This window comes from Anabrus simplex, chromosome X (genome assembly GCF_040414725.1).
Source record: "Anabrus simplex isolate iqAnaSimp1 chromosome X, ASM4041472v1, whole genome shotgun sequence".
NCBI lineage: Eukaryota > Metazoa > Arthropoda > Insecta > Orthoptera > Tettigoniidae > Anabrus > Anabrus simplex.
Genome location: NC_090279.1, coordinates 49223275 through 49239942, shown reverse-complemented (window position 1 = coordinate 49239942; position 16668 = coordinate 49223275). Strand labels below are relative to the sequence as shown.

The following is a 16668-nucleotide window of genomic DNA, read 5'->3' as shown; positions in this document are numbered from 1 at the left end:
GCATTTCGCATTGCCAGCAAGTCCACGTTCTTCCTCCCTTCTTTAATTTCCTGTATTCTGAAGTAGAAATTTGTGCACATGTCCTGTGACTGCTTGACGAACAATTATTGCAGTTTACAAATAGTTGATTACGACGCCCGCTGCTTTCACATATTGTACAATGTTGAGGTCCGGGGTTCAATTCAATGTCTCCAATTAGCGCGAGAGTTAGGCACCACAGTGGCCGCCCAGCAATCGGAAGTCTGACAACTCTGCCTTCCCCATTACGACGCGGCCGCCCTACCGCCAGCAGCCCAAGGCTTTCACTGCCACACCAAGTGAGACACTTAAGAGAACATTTCTCACTTACCAACAGTTTTTCCAGTAGATGAACCTTCTTCAAATCACCACAAGACTTATCCGAATGCACTGTTACACTTTTCGCGTACGTCACGGCACTTTTTATCAACAAAACTATGATTAATGCACGGAGAGCACTTGTAACGACCAGCATGCACGCCGCCATCTTGAACTCGGGATGATACAACTAGCCGTGCTGACCAAGTAGCATCATCAGGTAGTCACAATGAACAGACTGCATCCTGAGCTATTTCTAGTGATAACTTCCCCGAAAAAAGAAAACATTGCCACCAACACGTAGGTGGGAACATGTTGATATACCCACTAACCTGAACACTAGAAACCTAGGAAAATACACCAATCGTCCTGCAATTGGTAGACCTCTGAAATCTGTGAAACGGCGCGTGCAGGATGAAGTGCGGTTGGATGGTGTTGGACATATAATAATATCAAACCCAACCCAGAATGCCATAAGAACACTACTAAGAAATGTAGAAAATGTGATGTGGGCTGCCATGCTAATTGCTTTGAGAAGTTCCATTGTAAAGTGACATAAAGCAAGTGACATCTATCAAACGTTCTTCTGTGTCTACGTTTATAATGGTGACAAATGGAAATAATTTAACAATCTCTCTAACTTGGAACACTATTGTTTGTTTATTTGACGAGTTTTATATTTTGTATTTGTATTTCTTGTGATATAATTGAATGTGTGAACGTAGTAAACTTCTAGTCGAAAGGGAAAGTAATTTGCTTTACATGTACCCTCCCATGTCCACCGCCCCATTTACGGGGCGGCACTTTCCTCACGACTGGAATAGGAAAAACTTATTTTTCATTTTTTACAACATCATTGCATCCATTTGACCATTTGATGTGAAGATGGAAGATATTCAAAACGGAAAAAAAGGTGGGCATATATGGGTTGTCAACTTAATGCAAACGCATAAATAACGCCAAAAAACTTCGGAAACATATACACGTGCTCTAATGACAGAATCAGTAACGCCCAGGTCACCCTGGTAGAGGAAGCTCAAATCGCTATCCCTCGATATCTCGCAGAGTGTTGCGTATCGTCTCCACTGTATTTTGTGTATTAATGCTAATGCAGTGAGCTGGCAGTAGCGATAAAGAGTGTTCTGGAAGAAGGAAGTCAGCTCCCGGACGAAACTGCCTTTACATCGGTGTGTTTCCAGACCATATTTTCTTCAGGAGAGCGGGAGCCGGGTGGACTCAGGATATCTTATTCATGAGTTAGAAGTAACAGACATGAAAATAGCGAGAAATATATTGCTTTTACAAATAGGTGGGAACAATGGCAGGAGAGTAGGCCTACTCGGAACAAGCAGATAAAGTCTAAGTTAAGAATGAACTCGATGGATGAAGCTGTACGCGTAAACCATCTTCGGTGGTGGGTACATACCGTATGCGACGAATGGAGGAGGATAGGTTACCTAGGAGAATAATAGTCTATATTATGGAGGGTAAGAGCAGTAGAAGGAGACCAAGATGACAGTGGGTTGACTGAGTTTCTAATGATTTAAAGATAAGAGGTATAGAACTAAATGAGGCCACGGCACTAGTTGCAAATAGAGGATTGTCGCGACGGGCCGTTTTGGTAAACTCACAGAGGCTTGCAGATTGAACGCTGAAAGGCATAGCGGACTATAATGATAATGCATATATATATATATATGTATAAAAACCGTAAGGTTTTATTTCCGTTAGTGTACGAAGAATTGGATCGTAAAGTTCAAACAGTTGACCCCTCCTTCCATGGCTGTCCACGGTACGTTAAGACTTATGGACTTGCTTTCGAGTTTTTTTTTTTTTTTTTTTCACCCGTGGAGACTCCTCTCTTATAGATCCTCTTCGAGCCAGACATAGCGTAACATTGCACCCAGTGTTGCCAGTGCTCTTTCCAGTAAGTGTCCCATCCTACAGTTGTAGACATTAGGGAATGTTAAACTACAACTCTCCCCACAGTTGTGTATTCTAGTGTATATGCTTGTTACAGTGTGATTTATTACAATTATTGGAACTGGGTGATATAACAAGCCCATTCACATGTCAATAGAAGAAGTGTCGCATACTGTGCAGTTATCACTAGTAATACATCCTTTCCTAAATTCAGCCTGTTTTACTGACTGTTACAAATCAAATTTGTTCTTCAAGAGTTTGTTTTAAGTGATTAAACAACATTCAAATACCTGGTTTTGTTTCGAAGTGGCTGGTATGTCGTTATATAAGGCACGTATTAGCCAATTCTACAGCTTATTAAGTGAGTTACGGATTTTCTTCATTGAGGAATTGTGATTTCTATCATTTTACACTGTGTCCACAACCTCTAACATATACTGTCGGTAATGTTCAAATTCAGTAATTCAATTTTGCTAAATGTATAGATTTCAATTGGGAAAATTAGAAGTTAATACTAATCTTTCTCAGTTTCAGCATTCTACACATTTTAAATATTTAATGTTATCAATTTTCTTTAATTTTATTTCTAATTAAGCATGAAAAATGAATACGCATATAACTAGCTTGCTTTTTAGAAAACTCCCAGCCTTTGCGTTGCAAGTGCCTGCAAGTTGTGTGTAGGCTATTAGCCAGGGTGCGAAATCCGTGGGGGGGGGGGGGGGGGAAGGATGTCTCCCCCACCGATAATTTTATCTTAGAGGTTCACCCCCCCAGTAAAATTGTCCGGGGGTTCCTTTCATTATAAAATAAACAGGCAAATGTAGAACTGATAATTTATTACCAGTACTGAAATTAATGATTTTCACTGGGCATATATTCATGAAAACATCAGAAATAATTCAAATGACTGCCAGACCTTGAGCAATTATACAACGCAGCAGTGACAACTCCGCACCTGCAGCCTATTGTTGATGTTTCACGCTGGCAAGTCCATCCTCCCTTGTCATTGCTATAAGTAGCTCGAGTTTACACCACTCCTGTACTTCTTGGATTGGGTGTGTTTCCTATAGGTATCAATAGGCCAATATTCACTTGAGCAGGGTACAAACTGACAAACTTGTTCAGTCAACACATAGCCCTGGTAGAGGAAAGTTCCATTAAAAAAGCAATAAACCATGGAAACTCGCACCTCGTCTGGCCTTTTCTAAGATAGCGACAGTCTCTCTTAAACTTCTCAGCTGATTGGAATAACGTTCTAATGTTTATCATTCCCATTATAACAGCAAAATTCAAACAAAAAGATATCAAATTTACATTTTTCTGGGTGGAGAGGGTAATTAAAATACAGGGGAATTGTAACCCCGCTCCCCACCAGGTACTGCCTGAAAAAATTAGTAGTTAAGCCCTATGTTCCTTCTCCCCCCACACCACTTCTTTCAGATTTCGCACTATGGTAGTGGCAATATATTGTACATCTAAATTTTGTGGAATGAGGAATTTTTTCTGGAGAGCAACGCAGCTGAAGAAATGCAGATGGTAATTTCAGAAAGAAATTGCGATATGTAGGGTGTAATTTTAATTATTATTTTGCTCTGTTATTTACCTTTGTGTGCAATTTTATTGTGATGCTATGAATGTTGAGTTGTTCTTTACTTTGTATGTCACAACATATGGTGGTAGGGTTCAAAATCTTGAAAGGTTTCCATTTAGGTTATCTGTATCTTGTTATATCAGTGTTGTTATGGAGATTCTTCTGTATCACATCGTTACCCCACAGCAGCTATATCCGGTATTTATTCGTGATGATTTAGGTAACAGTTGGCTTCCTCTCTGATTTATTGGTGTGCAAAGGATTTTCAGGGGTGAGTGACGGTGAGTTTGCATGGGGTCGAGTCCTAGGATCGGCAGTCGTGAAATACGTTTCCGTGGTTTCCTCATTTTATCATTAATTAACCATAATTAACGCTGCTGTATACCTAATCTTATCCCTTTCCCTTGGAGTTGTTAGTGCAACATGAGACTGCTAGCAGGAATGGAAGAACAATCTTCAGGAATAAATTCTGGCTGTGGAAACTGTAAAAGGTAGTTGCTTGAAAGTAAATTCAGTAACATATTATTAGAATAACCTGTGATGGCCAGAACAAGTAAACATGGCACTCTTCAGTATTGTCCCCTCCGGTGAAATATACAAAATACAATTGATCATAGTTTTGTGAATAGATATGTGTTTACATAGAAATCTGTTCCCTGGCAAAGCATAAGAATCAACTCAATTAGCTACAGGAACAAAGCTTGTATTACCTGTAGGAGAAATTTTAGTACTGTATTCATTGTTAGCGCAGTATGTTTAAATTTACAGTAAAATATAACAAAGTGACTAGCGAACACTGCTATAGGCACTACTCGAGGTATTCAACATAGATAATTTTTGTGCCACCTGGGGAACAATAAAAACTGCTAAACATTTAAACCACTCATTTGACATGGAACTCCCTACAAGGGGCACTCTGGTAAACATCACTCGGTTGTGTCATTAGACAAGACATGCATAGAAAAATATAGAAAAGGCACATACGTAAAGGTCGGTGGCATTGTTCAATGAAATGAGCTGATAGCAGTATTGTATACATTTTGGTCTTCATTTGAAGAGAATTTTCTTTGTTTTCTATTTCCAGTCTTCTGGAGAAATGTGAATCAAGAACCTCCTCAGTTTTACTCTCTCCACCACTCCTTTCCTTCCTCAATTTTTTTTTTTCTACCTTTACTCCACTCTTCTCTGTACTCTCCTTACCGTAGCCATTCACCCCTTTCTGGGCATTCCCCGATGTCTTTCTCCTATGACTTTCTCTGTAAATACTTACTGTGGAACTCTATCCTCTTCCATTCTCATCATTTGTCCATACCATTTCAGCTTATGTGTCTCTATCGTGCCTTTCAGTTCAGGGAATCAAATTCACTCCCTCATTTCTATGTTTCTGACTTTATCCCTTTATGCCCTCCCTATTATTTCTCTAAGGAATTTCATCTTGGCCTTTTGCATTCTGTGTTCATCATGCTTTTTCTTGTCCATGTGCCTGGTTCATATGTCAAAATTGGTGTGTAATACATTGATTGCAAAATTTTCTTGCATTCCGTTGGACATCCCAGTTACAGACTATACATCTCACACATTGTTAAAACTCATTGGCTTGTTCACATCTCTATCCAATTTCTTATTTTATTTACCCATCTTCTTCAATTATTCTCCCCGAATACTTGAAGCTTTCCACAACTTCTAATGGTCTTCCAATTACTTCAATATTCCCACTTCCTTCTCTATTACCTCTTGTCACCACTATTATCGTACCCTTTTCCACACATATTTTCATTCCATGTTCCTCCATCTCCTGATTCCTTGCATTATCTTGTTCTTCTGCTTCCATTTCATCTTCTCCACATATTACTGTCTTATCTGCAAAGAGTGAGGCCTTTGCCTCCTTGGTTCCCATTTTTGTAGTATACTCTTATGGATTTCATCCACGATTGTAATGAAGATTGGAGGGGATAAAACACATCCTTTTTGAAGTCCTGTTTCTACTTTGAACCAGTTTGTTTGTCCTTTCATAGTATTCATACTACTTACTCACTATTCGTTCATGGCTTTTATAATTGGTTCTTCACCTCTCCCTGCCTTCTTTTTTATCAATGCATCTGAGACCACTTGCCATGGTACACTGACATATGCCTTCTCAATGTCGATAAATATCATCACTGAATCCAGCTTAAATTCCCATCTGTTCTCCATCATGTTCTTTAGGTTCAACAGATTGAAAACTTTTAAAATTATTTACACTGAGTAAGGAGTATGACACCGTATGGAAGTGAAACACAGGTAATAACTGGTGCCAAGAGAAACAGAGTTGAAGCTTTTGAAATGCCGTGTTATCAAAAGTTCTTGAAGATCAGATTGATAGAAAATGTCTTAAATAAAGAGATAGTGAATAAGCTTAATGAGAGAAGAATGATTTGAGAGAATTTGATCCTGGGAAGGAAAATTTTGATAGAACATATCTCAAAGAACTGTGAACTTGTTCAGTTAGTTTTGAAGCTGATTGCAAAGGATAAAAGTGGTAGAAAGATTCCGGTATATGGAACCGGGTGATCAGAGTGATATGCAAACCGTACAGTCACTGAAGTTTCAAGAAAAGTCATCTTGTGGTTTCAGTTCCATATAAAACTGTATAGCTAATAATATGGGATAAGGTGTCATGTAATACTAGGGGTCCTATGACTATGATCTTGATTACATAAAATCAGCTTCATGGTCCGTATCGCACTTCAATAGATTCACAATGAAGTATTTATTTATTTTCCACCTAGTCGATACAATGATTGCCTAAGGCAATTTTTATTGGTCAAAAGTGGTACATGTTTCGTATATTATCAACATCTTCAGCCACATAACACTGTTTAGATGAAAAATATATAAAATTGACAAAGTAATGCTTTAGAGGAAGTGTCCTTGAATCCGTGTATATCCGTGTGATATTGGGTATTACTATCAATGAAAGAAAATCCATATTGACGCCGGTCACAGTGTTAACATATTTGGGAGTGACCATTTCCATACCAGAGCAAGAAGTTTCCCTGCACCACACTACTCAACGCAGAGTCCAGGAGTTGATCCCACGCATCCGCACAACTGATCTGTATGGGAGACAACAAATTGCGGGGTACTTAGCATGGTTGTGTTTTGTAATGCGATGGCCGTTCTTCGTGTGTAAACATACCCTATCGGGGGAAGTTTTTTGGGTCCGAACGTTGTTAACGCCAGACTTTGTCGCCACTCCAAGATCGACGGCAGCTTATAGACCCGATGTGATAGTGTACTCCGACGCCACCCCGCGTTCCATCGCGGCAGTGGCCCCAGCTTTTAACCAGGGATGGGCACAGGCATTTCAAGCGCCTGTACCCATACACGTGGCAAAGACTGTAGCAGCAGTAATGGCCGCCACATGGGCCATACAAGATTTACCTATAGATGCTAAGAGTGTTTGTACTTTCACTGATAATGCTGTAGCCCTTTGGGCACTGTGTACAGGAAGGGGGCCTACCCTCCATTCCTTGCATTACCTCTTTGTATTATATCTTTTCTTAATAAAACGAGCAGCGGAGAGGGGTATAACCCTCTCGTGGCGCCCCGTCGCCTTTGCTGCCAACCCGGCTGATGCGCCATCCAGGGCAGTGCTAGACTATTTACACACGCACCCGGACCTTCTATAAAGGCCGGGGCGGCCCTGGATGGCGAGTCAGTCACGGATGGAGCAGTGGAGGCCACGGGACGACCACAACTTAATTGTTAATTTCAAGGACACTTCCTCTAAAGCATTACTTTGTCAATTTTATATATTTTTCATCTAAACAGTGTTATGTGGCTGAAGATGTTGATAATATACGAAACATGTACCACTTTTGACCAATAAAAATTGCCTTAGGCAATCATTGTATCGACTAGGTGGAAAATAAATAAATACTTCATTGTGAATCTATGATCTTGATATCGACAGATAAGTTAAATTATATTATGGAAGTGATCACTGTTTTAGAAATCATGCAAAACTGTAGGTCCTTCGCTTTGATCGAATTATTAGTCATAGAAAACTTGATACCGGGCGAGTTGGCCGTGCGCGTAGAGGCGCGCGGCTGTGAGCTTGCATCCGGGAGATAGTAGGTTCGAATCCCATTATCGGCAGCCCTGAAGATTGTTTTCCGTGGTTTCCCATTTTCACACCAGGCAAATGCTGGCGCTGTACCTTAATTAAGGCCACGGCCGCTTCCTTCTAACTCCTAGGGCTTTCCTATCCCATCGTCGCCATAAGACCTATCAGTGTCGGTGCGACGTAAAGCCCCTAGCAAAAAAAAAAAAAAAACAAACTTGAGGTCCTATAGGTATGATCACAATATCAACAGTCGTGTAAAATTTTGGGTTTTTTGGTATTATCATAATATTGATGGTCATGTAAAATTACAAGCTTGTTGCTTAGCCTGTTAACAAAACCCAGAAGTATCAATGACATAGGTAATATATTTTTCTGGCTTATGTTTCAGTGTAAGGTCATTGGAAGTAATCAACCTTCCCAGTACCTTCTAACTACTTCAGTTTGCAGTGCAAAATGGACCTAGAAGCAAAGATCAAAGAGGAACCAGCCTGGCTTGAAGGAAAAACAACTGCATCACTTGTAAATCTCATTCCAGATAACTTTATAGAGGTCAGGAATTAACCCTTAATAGCTGAATAAGTTTGGCAGGGGCATAATTTTCTATGTGCTTCCTCAGTATTAACACCAGCAGTCAACAATTGCTGAATGAGCATCTATGCGTAGTACAACTCTGTTTTGTTTATTTGTCTGGGAATACACCACTACACGCTACACAAAGCTGCCAACTCTTAGGAACTTAAGGTTATGCTTGGATTAGTCTGTACTTTTTGCTGTCAGTATTGTAATTACTTTGCTTTAGGTGTTGCACCTTCCTTATTTTTCCCCTTTGATTAGAATAGATGATGGTTGGCTGATCTTACCTTTTAAAAAACTTATATCCCCCTACTACTGCACCATCATTAGCACCACATGTTGAAAAAATATTACTCCTACCATAATTAGTGTAGAAGTTAAAACACAAATTTTCATTACTATTTTTGAGCCTGGATACACCAGTCTGCTAAACGAAATGTTAACACCGGTGTGTTTATTCTGGTTTACCCTCACATCCACAATGTGCTGGAAGATATTATGTGTTTTAAGGAATGAGCAGATTTGCCTATGACATACGAGGGATGAAATAGTTCAAAATCTGAATGTACGTTCTCCCAAAATGAGTAATATGCTCAGATGTTGAATTATTCTAGAAAGACAGAATAGTGATTTGCTCATTTTATTCCTCAAATACAGGTCAGATTCTATGATATATACAGTAGAGAACCATGTCTAAGGGCTCTAGAATGTATGAATTCTGAGAATAATTTTTCTGTGCCCCTTCTTAGTGGGCTCTGACACTTTAAGGACTTAAGGCACATTAAACAGAATTTTTTCTTTCCTCTTACACATTAATTCCTTGTCCTTTTTGTGCATCCTTTTCATCCATTCCTTAGTTCAGCTACTGTTCTCTTCTGTATTGAATGTAAGAAGTTGGTATGTTCTAGTTACTTAACTTACATTAGAATATAAGCTTTTAATCACAGTCCCTCCCCCCTTTAATGCTGACAAGGTTTTATGAATCCAAGAGTGAAATTTAAATGTCTCGTAGTAGATCATAAAAGATCTTCTGAAACTGCAGATATACACTCCAACACTGCTGATTCTCCACTGACGGTGTCCTCATCCCCTCAGCTCCTCACAGAACACTACATAACATGCTTATAGTAGTAAAATATTTCATTTCTAGCTGCTTTGACCTTGGGCTACATCACATCTTTCACTGTTATATGACTGTGACAAGTCTGCTTTCATGTATATGTTTTTTATTTTACACTTGGAAGCATTGAAATATGCTGTTTGAAACAGAACTGTATTAATGTTTTATGTAGCCCCTGTGATCTCAGCAAAACCATAGTAGAGAATGTGATTCCATTATTTCAAGTAATTTTGATCTGTCTATAAACAAACTCTATGCCAAGAACAAAAAATCATTTAGAAATGTAATGCTTCTAATTGGTTCAGACAACTTTTATGATTTGATTGATATGATTGAACATATGAAAACAGTTCATACAATTTAGTGTTTATGCCTATGTCTGCTTCCTTCCAAAATTCTGTGTGAGATAGCCCCAATTCCATCTCTGGTATTATATCTTCTGGTATGGCTAGATAATGTTTCGCATTTTATATTTTGTTCTCAGTCTCATCCTTCCTCTGACATAAGGAGTGAACAAGAATAGTAACACCATTCTCAGTACAGCCTTTGGTTATAACAGTCCTCTGCTGGTAGAAATCTTCCTTAAACATTAGTGAAATTCTGAAAGTAACTGTAACACTGGAAATTAATGAATTAACATGCTCATTTGTTAGTGACTGTATTTGTAGATGTGTGTTATGAGCATACCTAATATATCTTATTTTCCACAGGAAAATTTTGAACATGTATCAGAAGTGATAGCTCTGAAAGAAGAAGTTAAATCAGAGTTAACCGAGCCAGAGTCATCGCAGGAAAACTCTCTTGAGGTAATGTACATAATTTGATAAGCCATCATCTGATAATGGAAATGGGTAGAAAATGGCTCAACAGATACCGCGGTTTGATCCATCTTTTTAGTGCACATGATTGATAGTCCTACTGATAATATACTTTTTTATGAGATGACTGTTTACATACCTAGTTTTCACTTTTCTTTCAAGTTTTTCCACTATCTTGCGTTATGAATTGTGCAGCAGTTAGGATTATTCCAAAGACCTCTACTCTATGTCATTTGGGACTCGGTATCATTCCTACTAATACTTTTCAATTCGTTAATTAGTTTTGAACAAAAATAGCTGAAAGATACATTCTTTTGTTACTGTTACAGGATATTTTACTAGTTGTTTCCAAATGAAACACCTTTGTTATGTTATTGATTATATTAATTATTGTTTTCTAAATAATACAGTAATTTATTGATACAAGTTGCAGGTGACATGCTTGTTTACTGTGATTGTTCGCTTGTATACTACACACATTGTAGCCATCTCTTGGCAAGTGAAAAATATTCCTTTTCTCCCTAATGTGGTCTGTGGTGGTACTAGTCCATTGTGACTTATAATATTTGTACTGGGAGGTGCACCTCAACCCGCGCATTGAAAAGAAGTGCCTTAGGGAACACTAACTGTCGAACAAAACTTGAAACTGCTAATGCATAAAGTTGGGACATTGATCAGAAGATGTCACTACTGAATAACTGAGTATGTTATTTTAACGTTTCCTAAACTGACTGGATTTGTTTGTTTTGTTTTGGTGTACATCAAAAAGTTTGAATTTTTCTCCATAGATGTCCCCACAAAAAGCTACGGTCATGTATTCTGGTGCAAGGTGGAATAATTACTGATTTAAAGAAGTTTTGGGTTTATAAGTTTCCTCAACTAAATTTACTTTCTTTTATTTTGATACTTCAATGTTTTGCAACACTTCCTTCTCATCTCGCCAGCTTTGAAGTCTGGCCAATCACAAATTTTCTGTATTTATTTTTCAGCCAATCATAAGCTTCTTGTAACTTTTTGAGTATCAAATAAAATGATAGGGTGTGGTCAGATTTTGCCCAGAGCCTTCTCGAACCCTCCCCTCGGGTATAAAAGCCGCGACTTTTTCTACTTACCTTGTCTTATTCTCGTCAAATTTCTGAGTGTGTGTTAAGACAGGAGGCCTAATTCTTTGGCAGGCAGAATGTCAGCCCAGGTAATGGCCACCAGTTTTCTATATCTGTAGCTATCTCCTTAAACTCACAGGAGAGGAAGCTTCTAATGTTTAACTATGTAATCATCTGTTTTCAAAAATGTCAGCTTTCATTCTGCTAATGTAAAATTTCATACAGACTTAAACTGTAAATTGGGGATAGAGAGTATGTTACCCACTCGAATTCCCCTTCAGTTTATCTTGAGGTGACTACGATTTTGTAACCTTTTTCTTCTGTAAATCACTCATTAACTTCTCTTTCGAGTCACCTCAGTTGTGTAGAATTAGTCTCTGCATCATCGCGCCACAAGCCCAAGTAGGGTTTCAAAAGTTGGTTTTCAAGGAGTGCAAGTTTACGACTGCATACATTTTGAGTTTGGACCAGTAATATAACCTGTTGTTCTCTTCCATGAAGGTCCAGAAGTATGGATACTAGATACCGCTGTGTAAAGGAATTGTAGGTTGTGCCTAGAGATGCCAGAAATTGTATAGTTTTGTGTAATGTTTCCTTGAGTAGGCTGTAATGAAATGGGAGCACAGCATCTTTGGTTGAATTTAAAGAGCATGTAAACTCTTGTCTGATATTGGTGCAATTTTCAGTCGGGCCTTTGGAAGGCCGTATGTGTAACGTTTGGAGAAAGGTGCTCTGGAACTGTGTATTGGGAGATATCTCTCATTATGTAACCAAACGCAACATTAGTGACGTTGTAAACTTGTAAATTGGAGCTGGAAGCTCAAAACTTGTAATTTCCAACCTTGGATTTCTATTCTTGTTTGCTATTTTGTACCTGATATTTTGTTCCTTGACCTAGTGAAGAATTTTGTTAAATTTGAGATCTGAAAAGAAATATAACCTTTGTTTTAAAGTTTATCTTTGATATCGTAGATAGACCCATTAATGCTGACACCTTCTTTCACCTCTCTGCGTTCCACAGATAATCTCGGAATAATATGACTAAAACATGCAATGAATAAATAAGCCATTGAAGAGTTATCTTGCCTTTCTGTTTCATACTTCGTAAGGGATAGTGTTTGTGAATAGACCTTGTAAGTTCACCATTACTCACCTGAACATTCGTTACATGAGTAATTCATCATTACCAGGTTGCACATTTGATCACTGTCATCGTCCACTTCATAGCATGCGTGTCATCTTCTTTTACTATGACTACGTTGCTATGGGGTATTTCATTGCCCATTTATTAAGATATTCATTTCACCATCTCATCCAGGAGTTCTGGGTTAGCTGCTGAAAATATAGCCATGTGGGCAAGGTTGTGATGAGAGAGGAAGTATAATCATGACCAGAGAGTGTAGTAATTGGCTCTCCTATAAGGAAATTGGTTGTAGTTAGGTAAGAAGTGTCAAAAGGTTCATCATTTAGCTTTGGTGAGAGGATGTATATGTTTCAAGAATGGTACGTTCTTTGTTGGTGAAGCGATAAGAATCCATCACTTGTCTGGTGCGTTAAATCAGACTCATGACAGCTACTTTCTAGATTCCACCAAAGTGTGGTGTTGCAGGAGGGATGAAATGCCACATCAGTCCCATGTCTGCAGTTGTGCAAAGAGTTGGTTTTCTGAGGGTTATTTTGCAGGAAGGCCTTGATTTCTGTAGCTGCTCCGTTGAAGTTTGTGCCATTATTTCTGTAAATGTTTCGGGGTTGACCTCTATGAGAACTAAGTTGATAAAGTGCTTAGAGAAATGTTGTTGTGGTGAGATCGGGTATCATGTCTAAGTAGAGAGCCTTATTAGCTAGCAGTCTGGTCTTGTTCGATTTCACACAATTTTTTTATTAGATTTGGGCCAGCATAGTCTGTTCTAGTTTTAAGGAATGGGTGCGAACCATGTGACCTTGCCGCGGTGGGGAGGCTTGCGTGTCCCAATGAAGCAGATAGCCGAGCCGCAGGTGCAACCATATTGGATGGGTATCTGTTGAGAGACCAGACTAACGAATGGTTCATCGAAAGGGGGGTAGCAGCCTTTCGGTAGTTGCAAGGGCGGCAGTCTAGATGATTGACTGAAACGGCCTTGTAATAATACTCAACATGGCTTAGCTGTGTTGATACTGCTACACGGCTGAAAGCAACGGGAAACTACAGCCGTATTTACCTCCCGAGGACATGCAGCTCCCTCTGCATGAATGATGTACTGATGATGGCTTCCTCCCGGGTAAAATATTCCGGAGGTAAACTAGTCCCCCATTCGGATCTCCGGGTGGGGACTACACGAGAGGGGGCGATCATCAGGAAGATGGATACTGACATTCTGCGAGTCGGAGCGTGAAATGTTAGAAGTTTGAATCGTTGTGGTAGGTTAGAGAATCTGAAAAAGGAGATGGATAGGCTAAAGTTAGATGTAGTTGGTATAAGTGAAGTACGTTGGCAGGAAGAACAGGATTTATGGTCAGGCGACTACCGAATTATCAACACGAAATCAAACAGGGGAAATGCAGGAGTTGGTTTAATAATGAATAAGCAAATAGGGCAGCGGATAAGCTACTACGACCAGCATAGTGAAAGAATTATTGTCATCACGATAGACACCAAACCAATGCCAACCACAATAGTGCAGGTCTATATGCCTAGTAGTTCAGCGGATGATGAAGAAATTGAAAGAATATATGAGGAGATAGAAGATTTAATACAATATGTAAAAGGTGACGAGAATCTAATTGTGATGGGAGACTGGAATTCAGTGGTAGGCCAAGGAAGAGAAGGTAGTACAGTAGGAGAATTTGGATTGGGACAAAGGAACGAAAGAGGAAGTCGGCTGGTTGAATTCTGCACTGATCATAATTTAGTCCTTGCCAATACTTGGTTCAAACACCACAAACGACGGCTGTATACGTGGACGAGACCTGGAGACACTGGAAGGTATCAAATAGACTTCATTATGATTAGGCAGAGATTCAGAAACCAGGTGTCGGATTGCAAAACTTTCCCAGGAGCAGACGTGGACTCTGACCACAACTTGTTGGTCATGAAATGCCATCTGAAGTTGAAGAAATTGAAGAAAGGAAAGAATGCAAAAAGATGGGATCTAGACAAGTTGAAAGAAAAGAGTGTGAGGGATTGTTTCAAGGAACATGTTGCACAAGGACTAAATGAAAAGGCTGAAGGAAACACAATAGAGGAAGAGTGGAGAGTCATGAAAAATGAAGTCAGTAGGGCTGCTGAAGAAATGTTAGGAAGGAAGAAAAGATCAACTAAGAATGAGTGGATAACTCAGGAGATACTTGACCTGATTGATGAACGATGAAAATACAAGAATGCTAGAAATGAAGAGGGCAGAAAAGAATACAGGCGATTAAAGAATGAAGTGGATAGAAAGTGCAAGGTAGCTAAGGAAGAATGGCTAAAGGAGAAGTGCAAGGATGTCGAAGGATGTATGGTCCTGGGAAAGGTAGATGCTGCATGCAGGAAAATCAAGGAAACCTTTGGAGAAAGGAAATCTAGGTGCATGAATATTAAGAGCTCAGATGGAAAGCCACTACTAGGAAAAGAAGACAAAGCAGAAAGATGGCGGGAGCATATCCAACAGTTGTATCAAGGTAACGATGTACATAATTTGGTTCTGGAACATGAAGAGGCTGTTGATGTTGATGAAATGGGAGACCCAATTTTGAGGTCAGAGTTTGACAGAGCTGTGAGTGATCTAAATAGGAACAAGGCACCTGGAATTGATGACATTCCCTCTGAATTACTGACTGCCTTAGGAGAAACCAGCATGGTAAGGTTATTTCATTTAGTGTGCAGGATGTATGAGACAGGAGAAGTCCCATCCGATTTTCGGCAGAATGTTGTTATACCTATTCCCAAGAAAGCCGGTGCTGACAGGTGTGAAAACTACCGCACCATTAGTTTAGTATCTCATGCCTGCAAAATTTTAACACGTATTATTTACAGAAGAATGGAAAAACAAGTTGAAGCTGAGTTGGGAGAAGATCAATTTGGCTTCAGAAGAAATGTAGGAACACGTGAAGCAATCCTGACTTTACGTCTGATCTTAGAGGATCAAATCAAGAAGGACAAGCCCACGTACATGGCATTCGTAGATCTAGAAAAGGCATTCGATAATGTTGATTGGAACAAGCTATTTATGATTCTGAAGATGATAGGGATCAGATACCGAGAACGAAGAATTATCTACAACCTGAATAAAAATCAGTCTGCAGTGATAAGAATCGAGGGCTTTGAAAAAGAAGCAGCAATCGAGAAAGGAGTGAGGCAAGGCTGCAGTTTGTCCCCTCTCCTTTTCAATGTTTACATAGAACAGGCAGTAAAGGAAATCAAAGAGAAATTTGGAAAGGGAATCACAGTCCAAGGAGAGGAAATCAAAACCTTGAGATTTGCCGATGATATTGTTATTTTATCTTAGACTGCAGAAGATCTCGATAAGTTGCTGAATGGTATGGATCAAGTCTTGGGTAAGGAGTACATGATGAAAATAAATAAGTCCAAAACAAAAGTAATGGAGTGCAGTCGAACGAAGGCAGGTGATGTCGGAAATATTAGATTAGGAAACGAAGTCTTAAAGGAAGTAGATGAATATTGTTACTTGGGTAGTGAAATAACTAACGATGGCAGAAGTAAGGAGGACATAAAATGCAGACTAGCACAAGCAAGGAAGAACTTTCTTAAGAAAAGAAATTTGCTCACTTCAAACATTGATATCGGAATTAGAAAGATGTTTTTGAAGACTTTCGTGTGGAGCGTGGCCTTGTATGGAAGTGAAACGTGGACGATAACTAGCTCAGAAAGAAATAGAATAGAAGCTTTTGAAATGTGGTGTTACAGAAGAATGCTGATGGTGAGATGGATAGTTCGAATCACAAATGAAGAGATACTGAATCGAATTGGTGAGAGGAGATCGATTTGGCTAAATTTGACGAGAAGAAGAGATAGAATGATAGGACACATCTTAAGACACCCAGGACTTGTTCAGTTGGTTTTTGAAGGAAGTGTAGGTGGTAAGAACGGTAGGGGTAGACCAAGGTATGAATATGAC

General features: G+C 39.3%; 1 long non-coding RNA gene across 1 annotated transcript; it reads left to right on the top strand.

Annotated features, from left to right (window-relative positions):
- Positions 1-2615: 2615 nt before the first annotated feature.
- On the top strand, positions 2616-10457 carry LOC137503124 (uncharacterized). The gene is made up of 3 exons (XR_011019064.1): positions 2616-2702; positions 8347-8477; positions 10362-10457. It is a non-coding gene; the product is annotated as an uncharacterized lncRNA (long non-coding RNA).
- The last annotated feature ends 6211 nt before the right edge of the window (positions 10458-16668 follow it).